General features: G+C 44.6%; 1 protein-coding gene across 7 annotated transcripts in view; it reads left to right on the top strand.

The window, feature by feature from the left end:
* CIZ1 (CDKN1A interacting zinc finger protein 1) overlaps window positions 1-25299 on the top strand; it is a 2016138-nt gene that overhangs the window by 1817569 nt on the left and 173270 nt on the right. The gene's annotated exons all lie outside the window — the stretch shown is intronic.

Raw genomic sequence — 25299 nt, 5'->3', positions numbered from 1 at the left:
GGTTCTCAAACCCCGAAAAAGGACCAGAGTGGAGGAAGAATCCCCCTCCTCGGACCAGGCTTCCATTATTTCAGAACATTCTGATGACCAGGAACATTCATACTCCCCTTTTGAAGATTCTGATGCAGAGGAGTCTATTCCCTCTGTCTCCCCCCCTGAGGATTACTCCTTTGGGGAAACCTTGCATACCTTGAGGGAACACTTCCACTGGGAAGGTCAAGAGTACTCAGACTCCAAGAAAAGGCTTAGGGATTTTCTCTTGCTCCCTCAGCACAGGCCTCTGGCTATACCCCCTGTCTTAGATATTCTTGATGATGTGTATTCGGAGTCCTGCCTTAACCTAGACTCTTTACCTCCAGCCCCAGTCAAGCCTGACAGGTATTACCGGGTTCCTGACTCACACCAATTCCTATACAAAAGCCATGCGGCTGACCCAGAAACTATCTCACAGGGCCCCAAGGGAATTAAGGCCGCCACTGCTAAAAATCCTTTACCTTCAGAGAGGGATTCCAGAGCTTTAGAAAGGTGGGGGGAAAAGGTATACACCTCGGCCACCTTATCCATGAGGGCGTTAAACTGCCAGTTCCATATGTTAAAGTACCAACAGTTTCTGTTATCACAGTTGTGAAGCAAAATGTCACAACCTGAACAACCAGATTTGAAGGAGTTGCAGGATTTCATACATAGTGCAGAACAAGTAGGTAAGCATACCTTGCAATGTGGTTTTGATGCTTTAGAGGCCTCATGTAGAGCTGCTGTTACAGGATCAGTCATACGTAGACATGCTTGGCTCAAAGAGCAAACCTTACCAGATCATGTCAAAGCTAAATTACTGGATGCACCTCTGCAAAAAGATGTATTGTTTGGTGTTAAAGCTGAGGAGGTATTAAAAAAAATGGAGGAAAAGGCAAAATCAATGCAAACAGTGAAAGATTTCCTACAGGTACAACCTCCACGTTTCAGTAGAAATTGGCCTTCAAAAAATTGGTCCTTTCCAGCCACGGACAGACCCCAAAGAGGTAGATACAGGCGCCTGAGGGGGGTAGAGGGCAATCTCAAGGATCGTTTAGAGGCAGACAATGGCAAGCACCTACCCAAAGAGGTAGTGAGGATAGTTCACAGCCATTCAGAAAGCAGAATCAATGACTTTCCCCTTTGCATGCCAAGCAAGGCTCAAATGGCAGCACCTTTAGGTGGAAAACTGGCATTATTTTCAAAAAATTGGCATATTGTCACAAAAGACAAATGGATCCTGGACATTATAGACAGAGGCTACAGATTCCACTTTCACACCCTTCCAAAAATGAGAGGCATGCCAAACCTGCCACACAATCCAGAGGCACAAAAAACAAATTTCAGATCTCATGGACATGAAAGCTATTCAAGAGGTACCTGCACAAGAACAGGGTCAAGGTTTTTATTACAGACTATTCCTGGTACCAAGGAAGGGCAAAGATTGGAGACCTATTTTGGACCTATCCATCCTAAACACATTTTTACTCGTGCCAAAATTCAAGATGCTCACATTACAGCAGCTTCTTCCCATGCTGGGCAAGGAGTCTTGGCTGGTAACATTGGACCTCAAGGAGGCATACCTGCATGTCCCAATCAGACAAGATTGCAGAAGATACTTCAGATTTCTTGCAGGTTCAACACATTATCAATTCTCTGCATTGCCCTTTGGCTTATCTACTGTGCCCAGAGTGTTCACGAAATGCCTGGCATCAGTAATTGCCTACTGTAGACTGCAAGGGATACAAATATACTCATATTTGGACGACTGCCTGATCCAAGCGGACAGCAAGCACATACTTCTGAAACATCTGGCTTTTGTAATAAGGTTGTTGAATTTCCTGGGATACACAGTCAACAAAAAGAAATCAAGGCTAATACCCTCTCAAACAATAATTTTCCTGGGTGCCAACTTGGACACAAACACCCAGATGGCCTACCTCATGCCAGAGAAACAAGGCAACTAACGCAATACTTCAGAAAACTGGCAACTTTCACCAGGCTGACTGCAAGGAAAATTCTGCAGGCTCTGGGATTCATGGCATCTTGCATCCTACTAATCCCATGTGCAAAGCTGCATATGAGGAAACTTCAATGGTACCTGAAAAACCTATGGTCTCAGCACAGCCACAGCTTGGAAACAATAATACCACTAATTCCATGTCTTCAAAAGGAATTTCTGTGGTGGGCTCAAGCATGCCAAACAAACACAGGTCTCCCATTCTGCAAGCCTCAAGCAAGGCAAACCATCACAACAGACGCCTCGGATTACGCCTGGGGGGCGCACATGACAGATCGGTGCATTCAGGACAGATGGTCCCAAAAGGAAAAGCACCTACACATCAATCAAAAGGAAATGCTAGCAGTAATAAATGCTATTATAGCTTTCAAAGACCTGTTGCATCCAGGCCAGCTATTGATAAGGACAGACAACACCACAGTAATGTGGTACATAAACAAACAGGGAGGAACCCACTCATACCCCCTATGCAGGCTAGCCATGTCTCTTTGGAACATGGCTCTAGAATTGCAAATCGAGCTTCAAGCACAGTTCCTGCCAGGCAAGGAAAACATGCTGACAGACAACCTAAGCAGAAATATGACAGATCCACACGAATGGAAGTTGCATCCTCAAATTTTTTCAAAGATAATTCAAGCATGGGGAAGGCCAGACATAGATCTCTTTGCCTCCCACAGAAATCACCAATTGGCAAAATTCTGCTCAAGGACCTTTCATCCACAGGCCTGGAGAGTGGACGCACTCTCTTTCACTTGGACAACAATGACAGTTTATGCCTTTCCACCTGTTCCTCTGCTGCCCAAAGTTCTATTAAAAACCAGAGCAGACAGACCAAAGATGATTCTCATCGCTCCAGACTGGCCAAGACAACACTGGTACCCACTCCTGAGGAGCCTGACGCATACCCCACCATGGATCCTGCCTCTAATGCCTCTTCTACTGACTCAGCACAACTTCAAAACTCTTCACAGTCAGCTGAAAACACTCAATCTAGCCGCATGGAAGATTCCTTAAAATCACAACAGACCCTACTCTCCAAGGAGGTACAGGATGTCATTTTGGAGGCCAGAAGACCTTACAGTACCTAGCTGAGATGCTAAGCAGTGGACTTTCATTCTCTTCCATCAAAATCCATGCCTCAGCCATTTCTGCAGAATACAACACTGATCCTCCTTTATTCTCTCACCCCCTCTTAAGACAGTTCCTCAGAGAGGCTAAGAATATAAAACCCCCAAGGAAACAACCAGTACCTGCTTGGGATCTCAATTTAATTCTAGAGAAACTGACTTTGCCTCCTTTTGAGCCAGCTGCCTCAACAGAACTGCAATATTTGTCCTGGAAAACAGCCTTCCTGCTGGCTATCCCCTCAGCTCACAGGGTTTCGGAACTACAAGCCCTCATGGCTGTGCAGCCTTTCATCATTTTCCATCAGGACAGAGTTTCCTTACGAACCAATCCTTCCTTTATGCCAAAGGTAGTATCCAGGATAGCATTGAATCAGGCTATCCACTTGCCTACCTTTTAACCCAATCCTCAAAACAAAGGGGAGAGACTACTACATTCCTTGGACATTCACAGACAACTACGTTATTATTTGGACAGAACAAAGCCTTTCAGAAAATCAGAGCAACTCTTTGTGTCCTATGCTTCAGGGGCTCAAGGGAAGCCTATTTCCAAACAGACAATCTCAAAATGGATAGCCCACTGCATACGCTTTTGTTACTCTCTTCATGGTAAAACTGTACCTGCAGGCATCAGGTCTCACTCCACAAGGGCCACAGCTACCTCTGCAGCTTTCCTCAGGGGGGTTCCTACCAAAGATATTTTGGAAGCTGCCACTTGGAGTTCTGTGCATACTTTCTCCAAGCACTACCACCTGCCTTCATACTCCAAATCTAGAGCAGGTTTTGCCACTGCAGTTTTGCAGGGCATCCTGGCTCCTCTTAGTTCCACCTAGTGCCTACCACCCCTTTTTTAGCTTTGGTATTCTACCCATCTGTTATGACTGCAGCTGTATGCACGATGAACATAGTACAGTTTTGTACCTACCATAAATGTAGATGTTCGAGTGCTAATACAGCTGCAGTCCAGGTTTCCCTCCCTCCTTCCCCTCTGGAACAGGCCTAATGGCTAACACCTCCTTATACAACCTGATTGGGGTATTCTTTTATGGTGTATTTGCTTGCAACTACTGTTTTTGGATTATACTGCATTGCATTATTACATAAATTTATGTATTGCCTTCCTTCTGGGGGCACCTGACATCTGGGGCAAGAAAAACTGAAGAAAATAGTGTCGGCTGGATGTCCTTCAAGGATGCATCTGCAGTCATAACAAATGGGTTGTCCTGCCTCAGGCAGCCCTTCAGTCGGCCGGATTCCAAAGTCTGGGTCTGGCCTCGGCTGATGTCGCACTTCATCCGACGTCATAGCTGCTGGGGTATAAAGGCATCAGCCGACGCCATTTTCCTCAGTCTTTCTTGCTGCGCGGTGCCCGAAGCAGAAGCTGTTCGCAAGTGCCGGTCGGTCAGATCCAGAGATTTCAGCGTATCGAAGACTTCTAAAAAGCTAAGTACCCCGTTGGGGACTCTTTCTTGCCTCAGCCGATGTCAGACAAAGTAAATAATTGTTTAACTTGTGGGAAACAAATACCTCATAAGGATTTCCACTCTTACTGCCTTCCTTGCTTAGGCCCAGACCACGACGTATCAGCTTGTTTAGCCTGTGCTTCCTTCAACCGACGGACTCTTAGACGTCGGTCGGAGTTTGCAGAAGAGTTTTTTGGCTCCACTTTTGCATATAAAATGCCGTCGGAGACTCCGACTACACATTTAGCTAAAAAACGCAAAGAAAAGGACAGACACTCGCGGCCCATGAGTGTCTCGGTTTCAGCTGAAACCGAGACCTCGGTTCTCCCTTCGGCCGAAAGCATGCCTCCGATAACCGAGGCCACACAGGCCATGGCTGAGTCGGCTACAGAAATTCCTGCTGAAGTAGCAGGCACACAAGAGTTGTCTGACACTATTCCGTTGGACATCTCTACTCCTGCACGTGGGGCAGCTAGACCCCCTGCTTCTATGTCTATCAAGGCCTTTTCCAGGGCTAAAGCAGCCAAACTTTCCAAGGCTTTACCTACAAAAGCTCCCTCTCACAGGCCTACCTCTAGTTCCCAGATTCTCAGCCTTGCTGAGGACCTTATTTCTCTGATCAGGGAAACCCATCCTCACCCAGACAGGGCCTCACAACCCCCTCCTGAAAAGAGGCCTAGGACTGATCCCCCTGAACCTCTGTCCTCTGACTACTCCTCGGATGGTTCAGATGTATCGGACCATCAGGAAGGCCCGTACTCGCCTTATGAGAATTCTGATGCAGAAGACTCCATTCCTTCTGCCTCACCTCCAGAAGAATTTTCTTTTGGGGAAACCCTACACTCAATGAGGGAACAATTCCAATGGCAGGGTCAGGATTTTTCTGATTGTAGGAAAAGGCTAAGGACGTTTTTACACTTACCACAGCATAGGCCTTTAGCCATTCCACCTGTACTATCAGTTGTTGATGATGCATACAATGATGCCAGTACTGCCCCTGATTCTCTTCCCCCGGCCCCTGCAAAGCCTGACAGATACTACAGGGTCCCGGATTCTCACTACCACTTGTATAAGGCTCATGCTGCAGACCCAGAAACCATTTCTCAGGGCCCTAAAGGTGTTGCAGCTGCCTCTGCCAAAAACCCACTACCATCTGAAAGAGAATCTAGAGCATTAGAGAGATGGGGTAAAAAGGTTTATACATCTGCTACTCTTTCTGCCAGGGCTTTAAACTGTCAATTTCACATGATACAGTACCAGGAATTTTTGTTAGATCAGCTGAATAAAAAAACTGGCCTCTCCTGAACCTTTAGACCGTAAGTCCCTTCAGGAATTGGTACACAATTCTCAGCAGGTCAGTAATCATTTCTTAAAATGTGGCTATGATGCACTGGAGGCTTCATTTAGATCAGCTATAACTGGAGCAGTGATTCGAAGGCATGCCTGGTTAAAAGAACAATCCTTACCAGACCATGTTAAGTCTAAACTCCTGGTGCCCCTATGGAGAAACAAAGTTTGTTTGGCTCCCCTGCACAGGAGGTTCTAAAGAAAGTGGAAGAAAAAGCAAAATCTGTCCAAACAGTCAAGGATTTCTTGCAGGTCCAACCTCCGAGGTTTAGCAGAAATTGGCCTTCAAAGAACTGGTCCTTTCCAGACACCTCCAGAGCACAGAGAGGCAGAAATAGACACCCAAGAGGCAGAGGTCAATCTAGGGGTGCCTACAGGGGTCGTCAGTGGCAACCTGCCAACCAAGGAAGTGCCGCTACAGCTGCGACTGCAACCACTTCTACAGGACAGACACAATGACTTGGCTCTGATTCCGCCTACCAGGGAACAACTGGAAGCACCCTTGGAAAGCTAGCCTTATTCTCAAGAAATTGGCATTGTATTACAGGAGACAAATGGACTTTACAAACAATAGACAAGGGCTACAGGTTTCACTTCCACACTCTACCAAAAAAGAGAGGAATGCCAAACCTTCCACCAAGCCAGAAATCAGAGGCTCTAAAACAAACCATCAGTTTACTAAGGATGAGAGCAATAGAAAAGGTACTATCTATGGAACAAGGCCAAGGATTTTACTCCAGACTATTCCTTGTACCAAGAAAAGAAAATCAATGGAGGCCTATTCTCGATTTGTCCGCACTGAACACATACCTCATTGTTCCAAAATTCAAAATGCTGACCCTACAGCAACTTCTTCCCATGTTGGGCAAGGAGTCTTGGCTAGTGACTCTAGATCTCAAGGAGGCATACCTGCACGTCCCTATACGACCAGATTGCAGAAGACACCTCAGATTTCTTGCAGGATCAGAGCATTATCAATTCTCAGCATTGCCCTTTGGCTTATCTACTGCGCCCAGAGTATTCACGAAATGCCTGGCATCAGTAATTGCTCATTGCAGGCTTCAGGGAATTCAAATCTACCCATACCTGGACGACTGCCTAATACAAGCGGACAACAAGACAAAATTAATAAAGGATTTGGCCAATGTCATACAACTGCTGCAAGCCTTGGGATACACAGTCAACATGCAAAAATCAAGACTAGTGCCATCCCAAAGGATAACATTTTTGGGTGCAGAACTGGACACAATAACTCAAATGGCTTTTCTCACAGAGGAAAAACAAAAGCAACTACCAGCCTATTTCATGGCATTAACAAGACAAACTCAGCTTACTGCAAGGAAAGTCCTGCAGGCCCTGGGTTACATGGCATCCTGCATAATATTGATCCCACATGCCAGGCTGCATATGAGAAAGTTACAATGGTACCTAAGGAATGTATGGTCTCAACACAGACACAGTCTAGAAGCCCAGATACCAATCATTCCATGTCTGAAAAAAGAATTCCTGTGTTGGGCTCAGGCATGTCAGATAAACAGAGGATTGCCTTTCCACAAACCACATCCAAGGCAGACCATCACCACGGACGCCTCAGACCTAGGCTGGGGGGCACACATGGAAGACAAGTGTATCCAAGGCCTATGGTCACAAGACCAGCTGAATCTACACATAAATCTAAAGGAGATGCTGGCAGTGAAACATGCAATCGAGGCATTCAGACCATTCATCCAGCAAGGACACCTGCTGATAAGGACAGACAATACCACAGTCATGTGGTACATCAACAAACAGGGAGGCACACATTCATACCCTCTATGCCGGACGGCAATGGACCTGTGGACCTTGGCACTGAATCTCAACATCCAACTGCAGGCCAGATTTGTACCAGGAAAAGAGAATTCACTAGCAGACAGCTTAAGCAGGACTACCACGGATGCTCACGAATGGATGCTGCATCCAGATATTTTCAAAACCATAACAAAGAAATGGGGAATGCCAGAGATTGACCTGTTTGCCTCCCCCCACAACCACCAACTGAAGAAATTCTGCTCAAGAGTATACCACCCACTTGCCTGGAGGGTGGACTCCCTTTCTTTCAGCTGGAAGGACCTGACAGTATATGCCTTTCCACCTCTTCCTTTGATGTACAAAGTTCTACTGAAGATCAGAGAGGAACAGCCAAAGGTAATTCTGATAGCTCCAGACTGGCCAAGGCAACATTGGTACCCGCTACTGAGAAGCATGTCTCGGACACATTCATGGCATCTACCTCTATGTCCATTACTTCTAACGCAGAACAATTACAAGACCCTGCATCCAAACTTAAAAACACTGCAGCTAACTGCTTGGAAAATTGCATAAAACAAAACCAACTTGATTTATCTCAGAGGGTTAAGGACATTATCCTGGAGGCTCGCAGACCCTCCACAAGGAAAACATATTCAGCCACATGGAAAAGATTCCTCATTTGGAGTGCAGAAAAGGGAGAAAATGTCACACTAGCAAACCTAGCACACATCCTGGAATACTTAGCAGAACTGTTCCACAATGGCCTGTCCTATTCTTCCATTAAGATACATGCATCAGCAATTTCAGCAGAGTACAACATGGATCCTCCTGTCTTCTCTCATCCTCTCCTCAGACAATTTTTGAGAGGGATCAAAATGTAAAGCCTCCAAGGAAACCACCTTTGCCTGCATGGGATCTCAATTTTGTGCTAGAAAATTAACACTTCCCCTTTTGAACCAGCAGCAACAGCAGACTTACAGTTCTTATCTTGGAAAACTGCCTTCCTGCTAGCAATCACTTCAGCAAGAAGGGTATCTGAGTTACAGGCATTAATGGCAGTGCAGCCTTTCCTTATCTTCCATCAGGATAGAGTGTCTCTGAGAACCAATCCTCCTTTTATGCCAAAGGTGGTATCCAGGGTATCCTTGAACCAAGCCATACATTTACCTACATTCTTCCCCAACCCACAGAACGGGGGAAAAACTACTACACACCTTGGATGTACACAGACAACTGCGCTACTATCTGGACAGAACCAAGGCCAGCAGAAAAACTGACCAGCTTCTGGTAGCATATGTAACAGGAGTGCAAGGAAAAGCAATTTCAAAACAGACAATCTCAAAATGGATAGGAAATTGCATTCGATTCTGCTACTCATTTCATGGAAAGACAACTCCTGAAAATATCAGGCCTCACTCGACAAGAGCTACAGCCACCACTACAGCTTTCCTACGAGGAGTGGCTACCAAAGACATATTAGAAGCTGCTACTTGGAGCTCCGTGCATACATTTGCCAAGCATTATAATCTTCCTTTATACTCCAGATCCCGAGCAGGTTTTGCAACTGCTGTTTTACAAGGGATCTTAACTACACCATCATTATCTTAGTGACTCCTCCCCCAGTTTGGCTATGGTATTCTACCCATTTGTTATGACTGCAGATGCATCCTTGAAGGACATAGTACAGTTTTGTACCTACCATAAATGTAGATGTCCGATAGGTATGCATCTGCAGTCAGGATTACCCACCCTCCTTCCCCTCTGTGGTATTCCTAGGGTACTTACCCCTCTTTTAGCTAGCTGGGGGAATCTATTATGGTGTATTTGTTTGTATGTATATATGTATATATATTTTGCTTCTACTATTTGGAATTATTTGCATTTATCCAAATTTAGCCTTCCTAGAGGACACCTGGCATCTGGGGCAAGAAACACTGAGGAAAATGGCGTCGGCTGATGCCTTTATACCCCAGCAGCTATGACGTCGGGTGAAGTGCGACATCAGCCGAGGCCAGACCCAGACTTTGGAATCCGGCCGACCGAAGGGCTGCCTGAGGCAGGACAACCCATTTGTTATGACTGCAGATGCATACCTATCGGACATCTACATTTATGGTAGGTACAAAACTGTACTTTCTTTTATACCCCTGTCGCACTGACATCAGGGAAGAAGCGACGACAACCGACGCCGGACCTCGACTTTGGAATTCGGCCGACCGAGGACCCGCGTGACGGCAGGAAACCCCATCTGTTATGACTGCAGCTGTATTAGCACTCGAACATCTACATTTATGGTAGGTACAAAACTGTACTTTTTCTGCCTTACTCCTGCCTTACCCTTTGGACAATCCACTGCACCAAGAATGTTCGCAAAGTGTGTAGCTCCAGTTATAGTACCAAAAAGACCAGTCCAGGATCTCTGCCACCTTAACCAATAGGTACAATATTCAAAGTTCCAGATAATCATGTTTCAAGTCCATTTTGCCTCTACTGCAAAAGGACGATTGGCTGCGCGTTCTATCATATCAAATTGAACAGGTGATGTTCTTCGTGTTTCACTGTTGCAGTCACTACATTTGGGTAATCTGTTGGCAGGTTGCCCTCAGTCGGGCTGATTAACAAAGTCTTGGGTCCTGCATCAGTTGCTGTCCCTTCTTCCATGAAGTCAGGTCGTCAGGGGTATAAAACATGCAGCCGACGTCATTACATCAGTCTTTCTTGCCATGCGGTGCCCAAAGCAGAAGCAGTCCGCAAGTGCCGGTCGTCCAACTCCTGAAATTTTCGTTTTCGATTTTCAGAACCGAAGTCTTCAACTTAAAGATATGTACCCTGTTGGGGAAACTTTTTCTTGCTCCTTACCGATGTCAGTAAAAGTTAATAATTGCATTACTTGTGGAAAGCAAATACCTCACAAAGATTTTCATTTGTTCTGTATTCCTTGCCTAGGCCCTGACCACGACGTACCTTGCTGTTGGTTTTGTGCTTTATTTAATCAGCACATTATCCATTGTCGGTACATTTTTGCCTCTAAATATTTTGGTTCTCAGTTTAATTATCCAGAAATCACGATGGTTAGCCATTAGACTACTGGGATTTTGAAAAAACGCAAAGAAGAAACAGAGACAGGCCGTCGAGGTCCAAAACTGCTGACGACGCTTCTCCTAAGCCAGTCGCCAGTACTCAGTGAGGCTCTTTCGCAGCCCCTGATACCCGCTACTTCTGACTCGCGGGCCTCTATTGAGACCCATTCGGAGTCTGGTATGCCGCGAAATACTTCACCTATGGAACCCGCGAATGTCTCTACCTTGAATGGGTCCATAGCCGCTGTGCAGGCACTGGCTTCTGAGGGTGTATTCAGGCCTACAGACTTGCATATTAAACCAACTCCACCTTAAATACTAAGGCCTAAATCTCGATCTGTGTCGAAAAAAACAATGCCCAGGCCACATGTTCAGGCCCCTATGCCTATAAAACAAATGATCAAAATGGCTGAAGATTTGATTACTCTAATCAGGGGTAGTCAACCCCCCCCCCCCTTCTTTTAGGCCTAGGGCTGAGCTTGACTATGAATCTTCTGATCAGGATTCTGTTTTTTCTGACTCTTCTGATGACCTGGATTTGTCCTTACCTACTTATGAGGATTCTGATGCAGAGGACTGTATTCCCTCTGCTTCCCCTCCTGAGGATTTTTCTTTTGGGGAAACCTTACATACTCTAAGGAAGCATTTTCACTAGGAAAGCCAGGAATTTTCTGAATCAAAAAAGAGGCTTAGGGATTTCCTTCTTCTACCTCAGCATAGGCCTTTGGCTATATCTCCTGTACTAGACATTGTTGATGATGTGTTTTCGGAATCCAGTATGGCCCCTGATTCCCTGCCTCCAGCTCCTAGTAAACCTGACAGATACTACAGGGTTCCTGAGTCCCACAAGTTCCTTTTCAAAATTCCTGTTGCAGATCCTGAAACCATTTCCTAGGTGCGCAAGGGCATTTAGGCTTCTACTGCTAAAAATCCTACCCCTTCTGATATAGACTCCAGGGCGCTGGATAGATGGGGTAAAAATGTTTATACTTCTGCAACCTTGGCAATCAGGGCTTTAAACTGCCAATTGCATATGTTAAAATTTCAACAGCATATTATTGGACTGCTTAAACAGAAAATGATGTTGATTTCTGACTGTGTGGGAAATAAAGATTTACAGGATTTATTGCATTCTGCTGAACAAGTTGGAAAACCTACTTTGCAATGTGGTTTTGATTCTTTAGAGGCCTCTTGCAGGGCTGCTGTTACTGGGTTTGTGCTTAGAAGGCATGCTTGGCTTAAGGAGCAAACTCTGCCTGATCATGTTAAAGCGAAATTGTTGGATGCTCCTTTAAATCAGGACCGCCTGTTTGGCAATAAAGCTGAAGAAGTTTTAAAAAAGATGGAAGATAAAGCTAAATCTGTGCAAACTCTAAAAGGTTTCTTACAAGTGCAACCTCCAAAATTTAGTAGGCACTGGCGTACTAAGAATTGGTCCTTTCCAGCTCCTTCCAGATCCTCTCAAGCCAAATCCAGACACACCAAACGCACCAGGTTTCAGTCCCAGGGGACTCTCAGAACTAAGCAATGGGGGGCCTCCACTTCCAAATCTGGAAATAACAAGACACCCCCCTATGGTAAACAGTCTCAATGACTTTCCTTTAAAATTACCAAGCACTTGCCTTTTAGCTGGAGGGGAAAGATTGCTCTTCATGCAAAAAACTGGGAACTCATATCCCAGGACAAATGGGTTTTAAATACCGCGTCCCAGGGATACAGATTTCATTTCCACATGTTGCCAACACCAAACGGGTGGCCAGACCTGCCCCAAAATCAGTGGGCAGAGGCTCAAAAACTAGTACGTTCCCTCTTAAACATGGGGGCTATTCAACCGGTGCCAGAAGAGGAAAGGGGACAATGTTTCTATTCCAGGCTTTTCCTGGTACCCAGAAAAGACAAATCATGGCGTCCAATTCTGGACCTGTCTACTCTAAACACCTTTCTGGACATTCCAAAATTCAAGATGCCGACTCTTCAACAGTTACTTCCTATGCTAAGCAAAGATGCCTGGTTGGCAACTCTAAATTTAAAAGAAGCTTACCTGCATATCCCAATCGGGGAATCTTGCAGAAGATACCTACACTTCAAAGCAGGCTGCTTGCATTATCAGTTCTCTGCACTGCCCTTTGGCTTGTCTACTGCACTCAGGGTATTCACAAAGTGCCTGGCTCTAGTAATTGCATTTTGCAGGCAAAGAAATATTCAAATATATCCATACCTGGACATTTGTCTAATTCAGGCAGAAAACCAGGCCATACTTCTAAATCATCTGGTGTTTTTAAAAAGGGTTCTAACTTGTATGGGGTACACCATAAACGAAAAGAAATCACAACTGGTACCCTCACGACAAATTACATTCCTGGGTGCAAGCTTGAATACAACTGCCCAGATGGCTTTCCTCACGCCAGAAAAGCAAATTCATTTGGTAACTTACTTCAAACAAGTGGCCACAAAAACCCTGCTTTCTGCAAGACAAATACTGCAAGCCTTGGGGTTCATGGCCTCCTGCATTCTTCTAATTCCATATGCAAGACTGCATATGAGGAAACTTCAGTGGTGCTTAAAAAGTATATGGAGTCAACATTGTCACAACCTGGAAACAATGATTCCTATCATACCTTGCCTACGCCTGGAATTCCTATGGTGGGCAGAGGCCTGCCACCAGAACAAGGGACTGCCATTCACACTACCCCCTGCTGCCCAAACCCTAACTACAGATGCATCAGACTATGCATGGGGGGCTCACCTGGCAGGGAAGTGCATTCAGGGCAAATGGAACCCAAATCAAATGCACCTACATAACAGTCAAAAAGAAATGTTAGTTGTACAGAATGCTCTGACAGCCTTCAAGGACTACATTCTTCCAGGAAAACTAATGGCAAAGACAGACAACACCACGGTTATGTGATACATAAGCAAGCAGGGGGGTACACATTCCTACCACCTTTGCAGACTAGCCATGGCATTGTGGAACACGGCCTTGAGCTACCAAGTGCAACTGCAAGCTCAATTCCTGCCAGGAAAACTGATTACACTGGAAGACGGACTAAGCAGAAATCTCATTGACCCACATGAGTGGAAACTGGAACCACGGATTTTTAACATGTTGACAAGCAAATGGGGAGCCCAGACATAGATCTATTTGCCTCCCCCCACAGCTACTAGTTATACAAATTTTGCACAAGAACTCATCACAAAAAAGTCTGGAAAGTGGATGCTCTGTCCTTCAGCTGGAAAAACCTGTCAGTCTATGCCTTTCCCCCTCTGTCTCTGCTCTCCAAAGTTCTGCTAAAAGTCAAACAGGACAAACCAAGAATGATTTTGATTGCTCCAGACTGGCCACGCCAACACTGGTACCCACTCCTGCATAGTCTGTCACAAATATCTCCATGGCACCTGCCTCAGACACCTTCCTTGCTGCCTCAGACACCTTCCTTGCTGTCTCAGCAGGAGAACCAAATTCTGCACCCTCAGCTCCCAACACTGAACCTTGCAGCTTGGCTAATCACTTAAATTCACCCTTAACATCCCTCAGCAAACCTGTGATGGATGTCATCTTAGAGGCAAGAAGACCTAGTACTAGAAAATCTTATGCTGACAAATGGAAAAGATTCTGTGCCTGGAACCAATCTTTAGGGATGATCATAGCAGCACCCAATTTACCTCAGATTTTGCAATACTTAATTGAGATGCATCACAAGGGCCTATCTTTTTCCTCTATTAAAATCCACGCTTCAGCTATTTCAGCTCACTGTAACACAGAACCACCCCTATTTTCTCATCTCCTGCCCAAGCAGTATCTCAGAGGGGCAAAGAACTTGATACCACTAAGGAGAGCTCCTATCCCTGCCTGGGACCTTAACTAAAATTTCTTTCTTGGAAAACAGCCTTCCTTTTAGCAATTACTTCCGCTAGAAGGATATCTGAATTATAGGCCCTTTTGGCAATGGAGCCTTTAATCATCTTTCATACGGACAGGGTATCTCTGAGGACCATTCTTTCCTTCATGCCCAAGGTGGTTTCCAGCGTGGCTCTTAACCAGTCCATTCATTTGCCAACCTTCTATCCCAATCCACAGAACAAAGGGGAACAGATTCTGCATTCCTTGGACGTGCACAGACAACTTAGATTCTACTTGGACAGAACTACATTTCGAAGAAAATCTGAACAATTGCTGGTGGCATTTGCCGTTGGGGCAGAGGGGAAGGCTATTTCAAAACAAACTATTTCTAAATGGATAAGCCATTGCATTAATTTCTGCTATAAGCACCATGGAAAACCTATCCCCCAGGGGATCAGATCTCATTCCACCAGGGCTGCATCTACTTCTGCAGCCTTTCTCAGAGGTGTTCCTACCAGGGATATTCTAGAAGCTGCTACCTGGAGTTCTGTACACACTTTTACCAAGCGTTATAATTTACCAATTGTCTCTAAATCCAGAGCTGGCTTTGCCAATGCTGTCTTGCAGGGCCTTATAGCTGGTCCTAATGCTGTATAAATCCATCCTCCCAACCATAGCTTTGGGAATCTACCCAAATGTAATGACTGCAATAGTGAAACACGAAGAACATAGTACAGTTGTGTACACTTACCATAAATGTAGATGTTCGAATGTATTCACTGTTGCAGTCCTGGATGTCCTTCATGGATGCATCTGCAGTCATAACAAGTGGGTTGTCCTGTCGTCAGGCAGCCCTGCAGTCGGCCGGATTCCAAAGTCCGGGTCCGGCTTCGGCTGATGTCGCACTCCTCCCGACGTCATCTCTGTTGGTCTTCGGGTATAAAAGCATCAGCCGACGCCATTTTCCTCAGTCTTTCTTGCCGCGTGGCGCCCGAAGCAGAAGCTGTTCGCAAGTGCCGGTCGGTCGGATCCAGAGATTACTTCTACCGAATACTACTTCGAAGACTTCTAAAGCTAAGTACCCCGTTGGGGACTCTTTCTTGCCTCAGCCGATGTCAGAAAAAGTTAACAATTGTTTAACCTGTGGGAAACAAATACCTCATAAAGATTTCCACTCTTACTGTCTGCCTTGTTTAGGCCCAGCCCACGACGTAGCAGCCTGTTCGGCCTGTGCTTCTTTCAACCGACGAACGCTTAGGCGTCGGTCGGAGTTTGCAGAACAGTTTTTCGGTTCTGATTTTGTGTACATTATGCCGTCGGATCCTCCGACTACCCCCAAAAAACGCAAAGATAAAGACCGACACTCGCGGTCCGCGGTTTCGGCCGAAACCACGGCAAAGCAAACCGCGAGTGTCTCGGTTTCGGCCGAAACCGAAAAAACTGCTCAAAGTACAGCTGAACCTATTCTTACAACTGAGGCCCCTGCTACAACTCTTGAATCGACCTCAGAAATTTTACCCACTACGGTGGTTGACTTATCAGACACCATCCCCTTGGATGTCTCTACCCCAGCACGTGGTGCTGCTAGGCCTCCAGCTGCCATGTCCATTAAGGCCTTCGCCAGGGCTAAAGCAGCCAAGACTTCTAAATCAGTGCCTGTTAAACCCCCCACATCCAGGCCCTCTTCTAGTTCTCAAATGCTTTCTTTGGCAGAAGATTTAATTTCTTTAATTAGAGGATCTCAACCTCACCCAGACAGGGCCTCTCAGCCCCCAGAGAAGAGACCTAGGGCAGAGCCCCCTGAGCCAGTTTCTACTGATGATTCTGCTGATGAATCAGACATAACTGACCAGCCTGAGGCTCCTTTCTCCAATTTTTAAGATTCTGATGCTGAAGAATCCATTCCAGCTGCTTCCCCACCAGAAGAATTCTCCTTTGGGGAAACCTTGCATGCCATGCGAGAACAGTTCCAATGGCAGCAACAGGATTTTTCAGACTCCAGAAAAAGACTTAGGACCTTTCTGCACCTCCCACAGCACAGGCCCTTAGCTATACCTCCTGTTCTCTCTGTGGTGGATGATGCTTTCAATGATGTTTGCTCCGCTCCAGATTCTTTACCCCAGCCCCTGCCAAACCAGACAGATTTTACAGGGTGCCAGATACTCATCACCACCTTTACAAGGCCCCACTTGCAGACCCAGAAACTATATCCCAGGGTCCCAAGGCAGTAGCCATGACCACAGCTAAAACCCTATTCCTTCTGAAAGGGAAGCAAGGTCACTAGACAGATGGGGTAAAAAGGTCTACACTTCAGCTACTCTCTCAGCTAGAGCTTTAAACTGTCAGTTTCACATGATACAATACCAAGAGTTTATGCTTGATCAGTTAACTAAAAACTAACCACTGATGAATCTCTTGATAAGAAATATGTATTAGAGATGGTAAATAACATACAACAGGTTAGCAACCATTCCTTAAAATGTGGCTATGATGCACTGGAGGCTTCATTTAGATCAGCCATGACAGGCACAGTGATAAGAAGGCATGCATGGCTAAAGGAACAAGCTTTACGGATCATGTTAAAGCTAAGTTGCTAGATGCTCCTATGGACAAGACAAGTTTGTTTGGTACACCTGCCCAGCAGGTTATGAAGAAAATGGAAGAAAAGGCAAAATCTGTTCAAACTGTTAAAGATTTCTTGCAGGTTCAACCCCAAGGTTTAGCAGGAACTGGCCTGCCAAAATTGGTCCTTTCCTGACTCCACAAAATTTCAAAGGGGTAGGAATAGACGTTCCAGAGGCAGAAACCAATCCAGAGGAGGTGCCTACAGAGGACGACAGTGGCAAGGTAACAACAGAGGCACAGACACAGCCACTGCCACTACATCAGCACAACCACAGTGACTTAATCCTAAATCCGCCTACCAGGGAACAAATAGCAGCTCCTCTAGGCGGAAAGTTAACCTTATTTTCAAAGAACTGGCACTACATAACAAAAGACAAGTGGATTTTACAAACCATAGATCAAGGTTACGGTTTCACTTCCACACTTTACCAGTCAAAAGAGGAATGCCAAATCTACCTCCAAATCAAAAAACAGAGGCTCTACACCAGATAATGGAGTTAGCAAACATGAGAGCTGTGGAAAGAGTGCCAACAGCAGAACAAGGAAAGGGTTCTACTCCAGACTATTCCTAGTTCCAAGAAAGGGAAAAAGTTGGAGACCAATTCTCGACCTGTCCACCTTAAATACATACATCATTGTCCCAAAATTCAAAATGCTGACCCTACAGCAACTTCTTCCCATGCTGGGCAAGGAGTCTTGGCTGGTAACTCTAGATCTCAAGGAGGCATACCTGCACGTCCCCATTCGACCAATCTGCAGAAGATACCTCAGATTTCTTGCAGGATCAGAGCACTATCAATTCTCAGCATTGCCCTTTGGCTTATCTACTGCCCAGAGTATTCACAAAATGCCTGGCATCAGTAATCGCCCATTGCAGACTACAGGGAATTCAAATTTACCCATACCTGGACGACTGCCTGCTACAAGGGGACAACAAAAGCAAGCTGACAACAGATTTACAAAGGGTCATTTACTTGCTACAAGGACTGGGATACACAGTCAATTTACAAAAGTCAAGACTGATACCATCCCAAACAAGGACATTCTTGGGCGCGGAATTGGACACAGTACAACAAATGGCATTCCTGACTACAGAAAAACAAAAAGAACTTCCTCTTTACTTCTTGGCACTAACAAAACTGAACAAGTTAACAGCAAGAAAAGTTCTGCAGGCCTTGGGCTTCATGGCATCATGCATAATCTTGGTCCCATTTGCCAGACTACATATGAGGAAACTACAGCGGTACCTAAAGAATTTATGGTCCCAACACAGACACAGTCTAGAAACAGAAATTCCACTAATTCCATGCTTAAAACAGGAGTTCCTATGGTGGGCTCAGGCATGCCAGTCAAACCCAGGCCTACCCTTTCGCAGATGTCAACCAAGCCAGACCATCACAACAGACGCTTCAGACCTAGGGTGGGGGGCCCACATGCTGGACAAATGCGTGCAAGGATTGTGGACACAGGATCAACTTCACCTGCACATCAATCTAAAAGAAATGCTGGCAGTAAAACTGGCTATCCAAAAGTTCAAACCATTTCTCAAAGAGGGCCAGTTGATGATAAGGACAGACAACACCACAGTCATGTGGTACATCAACAAACAGGGAGGCACTCATTCATACCCCCTATGCAGAATGACCTTGGAGCTGTGGACCCTGGCACTCAGCTACAACATTCAGTTACAGGCAATATTTGTACCGGGGAAAGACAATACTCTGGCAGACATTTTAAGCAGAACCACTTCGGATGCCCACGAATGGAAGCTGCACCCGGACATCTTCAAGACCATCTCGAAGAAATGGGGAATGCCACAGATAGACCTATTCGCATCACCTCTCAATTACCAGCTCAAAAAATTCTGCACAAGGACATTCCACCCACTAGCATGGAAAGTGGACTCACTCTCCTTCAACTGGAAAGGCCTAACAGCATATGCATTCCCACCTCTTCCTTTGATACACAAGGTACTACTAAAAATCAAGGAAGAACGTCCAAGGATAATCCTGATAGCTCCAAACTGGCCAAGACAACACTGGTACCCACTACTGAAGAGCATGTCTCGGAACAATATGTGGCCAATACCACTGATGCCTTTGATGTTAACTCAGAACAACTACAGCATCATACATCCAAACCTAAAAACGCTGCAACTGACTGCATGGAACATCACATAGCAGCAGCTAATCCAGAACTTTCCCAAAGAGTTAAAGACATTATTCTTGAAGCATGCAGACCTTCAACAAGAAGGAACTATGCTGGAAAATGGAAAAGGTTTGCCATTTGGAGTACGGAAAGAGGAAAAGATGTGTCAAACATAGATATGCCTAACATTCTGGAGTATCTGGCCGAACTTCTTCATTCAGGCCTGTCCTACTCCTCCATCAAGATACATGCATCAGCTATTTCAGCAGAATACAGCTTTGATCCACCTGTTTTTGCGCACCCTTTGCTCAGGCAGTTCCTCAGAGGAATCAAGAATGTAAAACCTCCAAGGAAACCACCATTACCAGCTTGGGATTTAAACTTTGTGCTAGAAAAGTTGACACTATCACCCTTTGAACCAGCAGCAACAGCAGACCTACAACACCTGTCATGGAAAACTGCTTTCCTACTGGCAATTACTTCAGCTAGGAGGGTTTCAGAACTACAGGCCTTAATGGCAGTGCAACCCTTCCTAATCTTCCACCAAGATAGAGTGTCCTTGAGGACTAATCCTACATTTATGCCCAAGGTGGTATCCAGAGTGTCTTTAAACCAGGCAATCCACCTACCTACCTTCTTTCCCAACCCACAAAACAGAGGGAAAGAATACTGCATACCTTGGATGTACATAGACAGCTACGCTACTACTTGGACAGAACAAAAATAGCAGAAAGACTGACCAACTTTTGTAGCCTATGCAACAGGAAGGGAAGGAAAAGCTATTTCCAAACAGACAATCTCCAAATGGATAGGAAATTGCATACGATACTGTTACTCCTTCCATGGAAAACCAATTCCACAGAACATAAGACCTCATTCTACAAGGGCAACAGCCACTACCACAGCCTTCTTACGAGGAGTGGCAACCAAAGACATTATTGAGGCGGCTACTTGGACCTCCGTGCATACATTTGCCAAGCATTATAATTTGCCTCTATATTCCAGATCCCGAGCAGGGTTTGCCACTGCTGTACTGCAAGGGATCCTAAACACACCATAATCTACTTTTATCCTCCTCCCCTAGTTGGCTATGGTATTCTACCCACTTGTTATGACTGCAGATGCATCCATGAAGGACATAGTACAGTTTTGTACCTACCATAAATGTAGATGTCCGAACTGGATAGCATCTGCAGTCAGGATTACCCTCCCTCCTTCCCCTCTGTGGTACTCCTAGGGTGTTTACCCTCCTAATAGCTAGCTGTTGGGGGGGGAGTCTTTTATGGTGTATTTGTTTGTATATATGTACATATATGCTTATTGCTGTGTTTACCTCTATCTATTTGAAAACATTGGCATTTATCCAAAATTTTAGCCTGCAGGAGGGCTACTGGCATCTGGGGCAAGAAACACTGAGGAAAATGGCGTCGGCTGATGCTTTTATACCCGAAGACCAACAGAGATGACGTCGGGAGGAGTGCGACATCAGCCGAAGCCGGACCCGGACTTTGGAATCCGGCCGACTGCAGGGCTGCCTGACGACAGGACAACCCACTTGTTATGACTGCAGATGCTATCCAGTTCGGACATCTACATTTATGGTAGGTACAAAACTGTACTTTACCTTCCCTCCAGCCCTCTGTTATTTTTTTTCGTACTTTACCTCATCAACTGCCAATCATTAGCAGAGCGGAGTTCCGCTGTGGCGACCCCTAACCGGGAAAAGCCAAAAGACACGAACAAACTATACCTCTACTGTCTGTTACTATGCGTAAAAGCCTTTTTGGTGTATTTCCTTTTGGTTGGAGGTATATTTTTGTGTTTTTAATTTTATTTGCTCCTCATTTGGGGGGCACCTGACATCTAGGGCAAGAAAAACTGATGTAATGACATTGGCTGTATGTTTTATACCACTGACGACCTGACGTCATGGAACAAGGGACAGCAACTGACGCAGGACCCAAGACTTTGTTAATCAGGCTGACTGAAGGCAACCTGCTAGCAGATTACCCAAATGCAATGACTGCAACAGTGAATACACTCGAACATCTACATTTGTGGTAAGTGTACACAACTGTACTTTCCTGCACTTCCTGCTGGGAGCCAATCAGTACACTGCCCTTTGGCCTCAAAACAGTCCCCAGGGTGTTTATGAAATGCATGGCAGCGGTAGCGCCTCAACTGAGACTGCTGGATTTCCATGTGTTTCCATACATAGACGACTGGCTCGTGACTGCCCCATCCAGGAATCTACTGATTCAAGCAATGGATTAGTTGCTCCACTTATGTCATCACCTGGTCATCTTGGTCATTTACAACAATTTGCAACTCATGATCAAGCAGATACCTTCACTTCCTCTAACAAGAGTTCATACCCTCTGATTACATGCCATGAAAGGGATCTCCCAATCTGGGTTTATATTATGTTATCGAACTTTTAAAAGTTCAAACGTCATATGGTCGACATCATATGATCAAACTTTTAAAAGTCTGAACATTTCAACGGAGATCTCCGTACAGCGCAAAATGGGAAGATTTCCCTTTCCTGCACTGTAGTGCGTCTCTCGGAGTTGGTATATTCAAAGAGCAGGGGGTGTGGGGGTGCAGGGGGGCTTGCTTCCCTGCTTAAAGCGGTCAGGTAGTTTTTTTCTGTTTATTTTTTTTTTTGCTTTTCAAACTTTTAAAAGTTTGATCATATGGCTTTGACCATATGACGTTTGAACTTTTAAAAGTTCGATAATGTAATATAAACCCTCCCACTCTTACCCTCCAGCAAGACTAGTGCTGCAAGTCCTGGCATCAGTAGCAGCAGCAAATAATGCTAGTTCTATTAGCTAGATTTCATATGCAGGTCCAGCAGTGGACTATTTGAGTGCAGTGCTCTGTTTTACAGCATCTCTTGAGCAATCCAGTCAAGATTACCAATGTTTTCAAAGAATGTCTTCTTTCGTGGACTCATTCAGAAAAAGCCTCTAACAGGCAGTAGCCACAGTGATCAGGGATGCCCCCCAAATTGGGTGGGAGGGGGCATTTCTTGGAAAGGACATGCTAAGGTGTGTTGCCCCCAGAAGAGGCCAGTTTGCACATCAGTTGTCTGGAAATGACAGTAGTCTTACTAACTTTGTAGGCTTTTCAAGATGCCCCCCCCCCCCTGGGATGACTGCAGTACAAACAGACAACATGTCAGTACTCTGGTATATCAGCAAACAGAAGGCAACCAGATCTTACCCATAGTGTGGAGAGGCATTGAGAGTATGGCAATGGACGATGTGTTCCAGTTGTTTTCGTATGGCAACTCATGTACCAGGAAAACCAATGTGCTTGCAGACAAACTAAGCAGGTCTATTCTGATGTGTTCCATCAGTCAAAGAGTGGTGGAAATGATCTTTCATCGATGGGGCCAACCGTGCCGCTATCTTTTTGCTTCTCCCCTCGGCAACTAGTGCAGCAAGCTCTTCATCCTGGTCCATCCACAGGGGGGAGTCACAGAGAGTGATCCTCTAGTCCATGATTGGCTCTCTGGTCTCCTTTATGCTTACTCTGTGTTACCCCTCACTCCCAAATTTCTACGGGAAGCATCCCGGTTAAAGAGCACAGTCATCCTCATTGCTCCCTTTTGGCCTTGTCAAGTTTTGTTCACCTTCCTCTGGTCTCATCTGATGCATCCACCTTGAATGTCCACACCTTCTTTTTCATCCAACAGGGATGAAACGCCTAGACATCAATGGCCTCAAGCTGACCTAATAGTTTTTCCAGTTCAAGTGATGGCTAGACAGCCCTGGCTTTCCTCCCCAGTCCAGCATATTCTTTTATCCTCTCAGAAGCTTTCCTCCAGGGAAATTTATGAAAGTAATTAGAAAATATTTTCAGTTTAGGCTCTACAGAGAGACATGGAACTCTTCTCCACCCAAGTCTTAGCAGTTCTTGACTTTTGGCTTCTAATTTTAACAGAAGGGTGAGTTATTCTACTGTTAAAGTTCAGTTAGCGGCCATTTATAATTTTCACTCAGTTGAGAATCATTTCTCTCTGACTATTTTGAAATTGTGCAAGGCCTTCTTAAGGGTACTTTTTTACTCAAGCCCCCAGTTATTGATCCTAATCCACACCCCTTGGGATTTGACTATTCTGTCACAAACTCCAATTCTGGTCACTGTCACTTCTTCTAAACTAGTACCTGAACTCCATGCCCTCTCCACAAGATCTCCATACTTGACCTTCTGTAAGGATAGGGTTTCATTACACATAAAACCATCTTTTTTACCTAAGGTGGCTTTTGAATCCAGCATAAATCAGTTTACCAAAGGAAGCACAGCAAACGACCAAACAGAATAAAACCCGGTCACAGCACTTGCCAAAATAACGAAGCAAAGAAATCTTTGTTTGACTTAAATTTATTTGAAGCGCTTTTCGTTTGCATGATAACTTCTTCAGAAAACAGTATTAATATTCAAAACTTGTATAAATATACTCAGGTGTGACCGATTAACCAATTGGAATATAGTGAACTTGCATTACCACTTTCTTAAAGGCACACTGAGTATTTGAATACCTTACTATAAAAAGTATACATATATAAAAATATCTTACTAAAACCAACCTGTAATCATTAGTAAAAAATATGAAAATAAAAATAAACCTAAAATAAAAATATCACTAATTATAAATGCATAATAAACATATAATAAATACTACATAAATATTGAACCACCAGTGGCTTTAATTCATCTCTTTAGACTCTCTAATTTTAAAATACTACTTAGGGAACATGTTTTGTTCAAGCCTGGAAAATTATATGCGTTTAATCTGATCTGTTAGGCTAACTCTAGTTCCTCAAGTTGTAAAGGTGAGGGGCCACCCCTAATGTCATAATAGACCTGGTCGATGACCAAAAATTTAAATCTATGTTCATTATATCACTGAATATGCTTGGCTAAGGAGTTGTCTTGCTTCTTCCTACCAATAGCATATTGATGCTCATAAATTCTTTCACGGAGCCTCTGCTCCATTTTACCAACATAAAATGCAGGACAACATTGGCACTTAGCCAAGTAAACCACCATTTTTGAATTGCAGTTGTACCTCAATTTTAATCTAAATTGAGTGCCTCCCACTGTAAATGAATTCGCCACTTCTACATATTTACAATAATTGCAACTTTGGCATTTGTCCATACCTATTGTTTTAGGGTAAATACATCATCGTTGTTCAAGTAATGTTTTTAAATTTTTACCCTTCCTAAAAATAACACTAGCCTTGTCACCCACTTTGATACAAATATTGGGATTAGTTTTAAACAAGCCCCAATTTTTTCGGAAAATGTCAATGCAGAAGTGGCTATGTATAGTGTATGTAGTGATGAAACTTGAACAGGGGTTACTGGACAAAACAGGAGTATAATCTACATTATTAAGAGTCATTACATCAGATGTCCCTATCTGCTCAGTCGAAATTAATTTAATACCCAATATGGGTTTATACATGCTATTAAATCTCTTGTGTTTAACCTCGTCAATCAGATTATCTGTCAAAGTCTCAGGGTAACCCCGGTGTAGAAACATGCATTTCAATAAATTACACTCTTCCACAAAATCTGTATCCTGACTCACTATGCGTGCAGCTGTCGCCAGCTGACCCTTGATGACTGAACGCTTCTGGGTGGCAACTTGAGAAATGTAAAAATGAGTTAGAGTATATGTTTTTCCTATGAATTTTGACCACAAAACTACCCAATTCTCTATTCTTAGCTAACCAAACATCAAGGTACGCTATCGCTTCTGTGTCGTATGTAGAGGTGAAATGTAAGAATTGGGTCGACTCATTAAATTGTTCCAAGACATATCAGTTTACCAG

Source organism: Protopterus annectens, chromosome 16.part0, assembly GCF_019279795.1.
Source record: "Protopterus annectens isolate FY-2018-M chromosome 16.part0, PAN1.0, whole genome shotgun sequence".
Lineage (NCBI taxonomy): Eukaryota > Metazoa > Chordata > Ceratodontiformes > Protopteridae > Protopterus > Protopterus annectens.
This window is presented reverse-complemented; position numbering and strand designations above follow the sequence as displayed.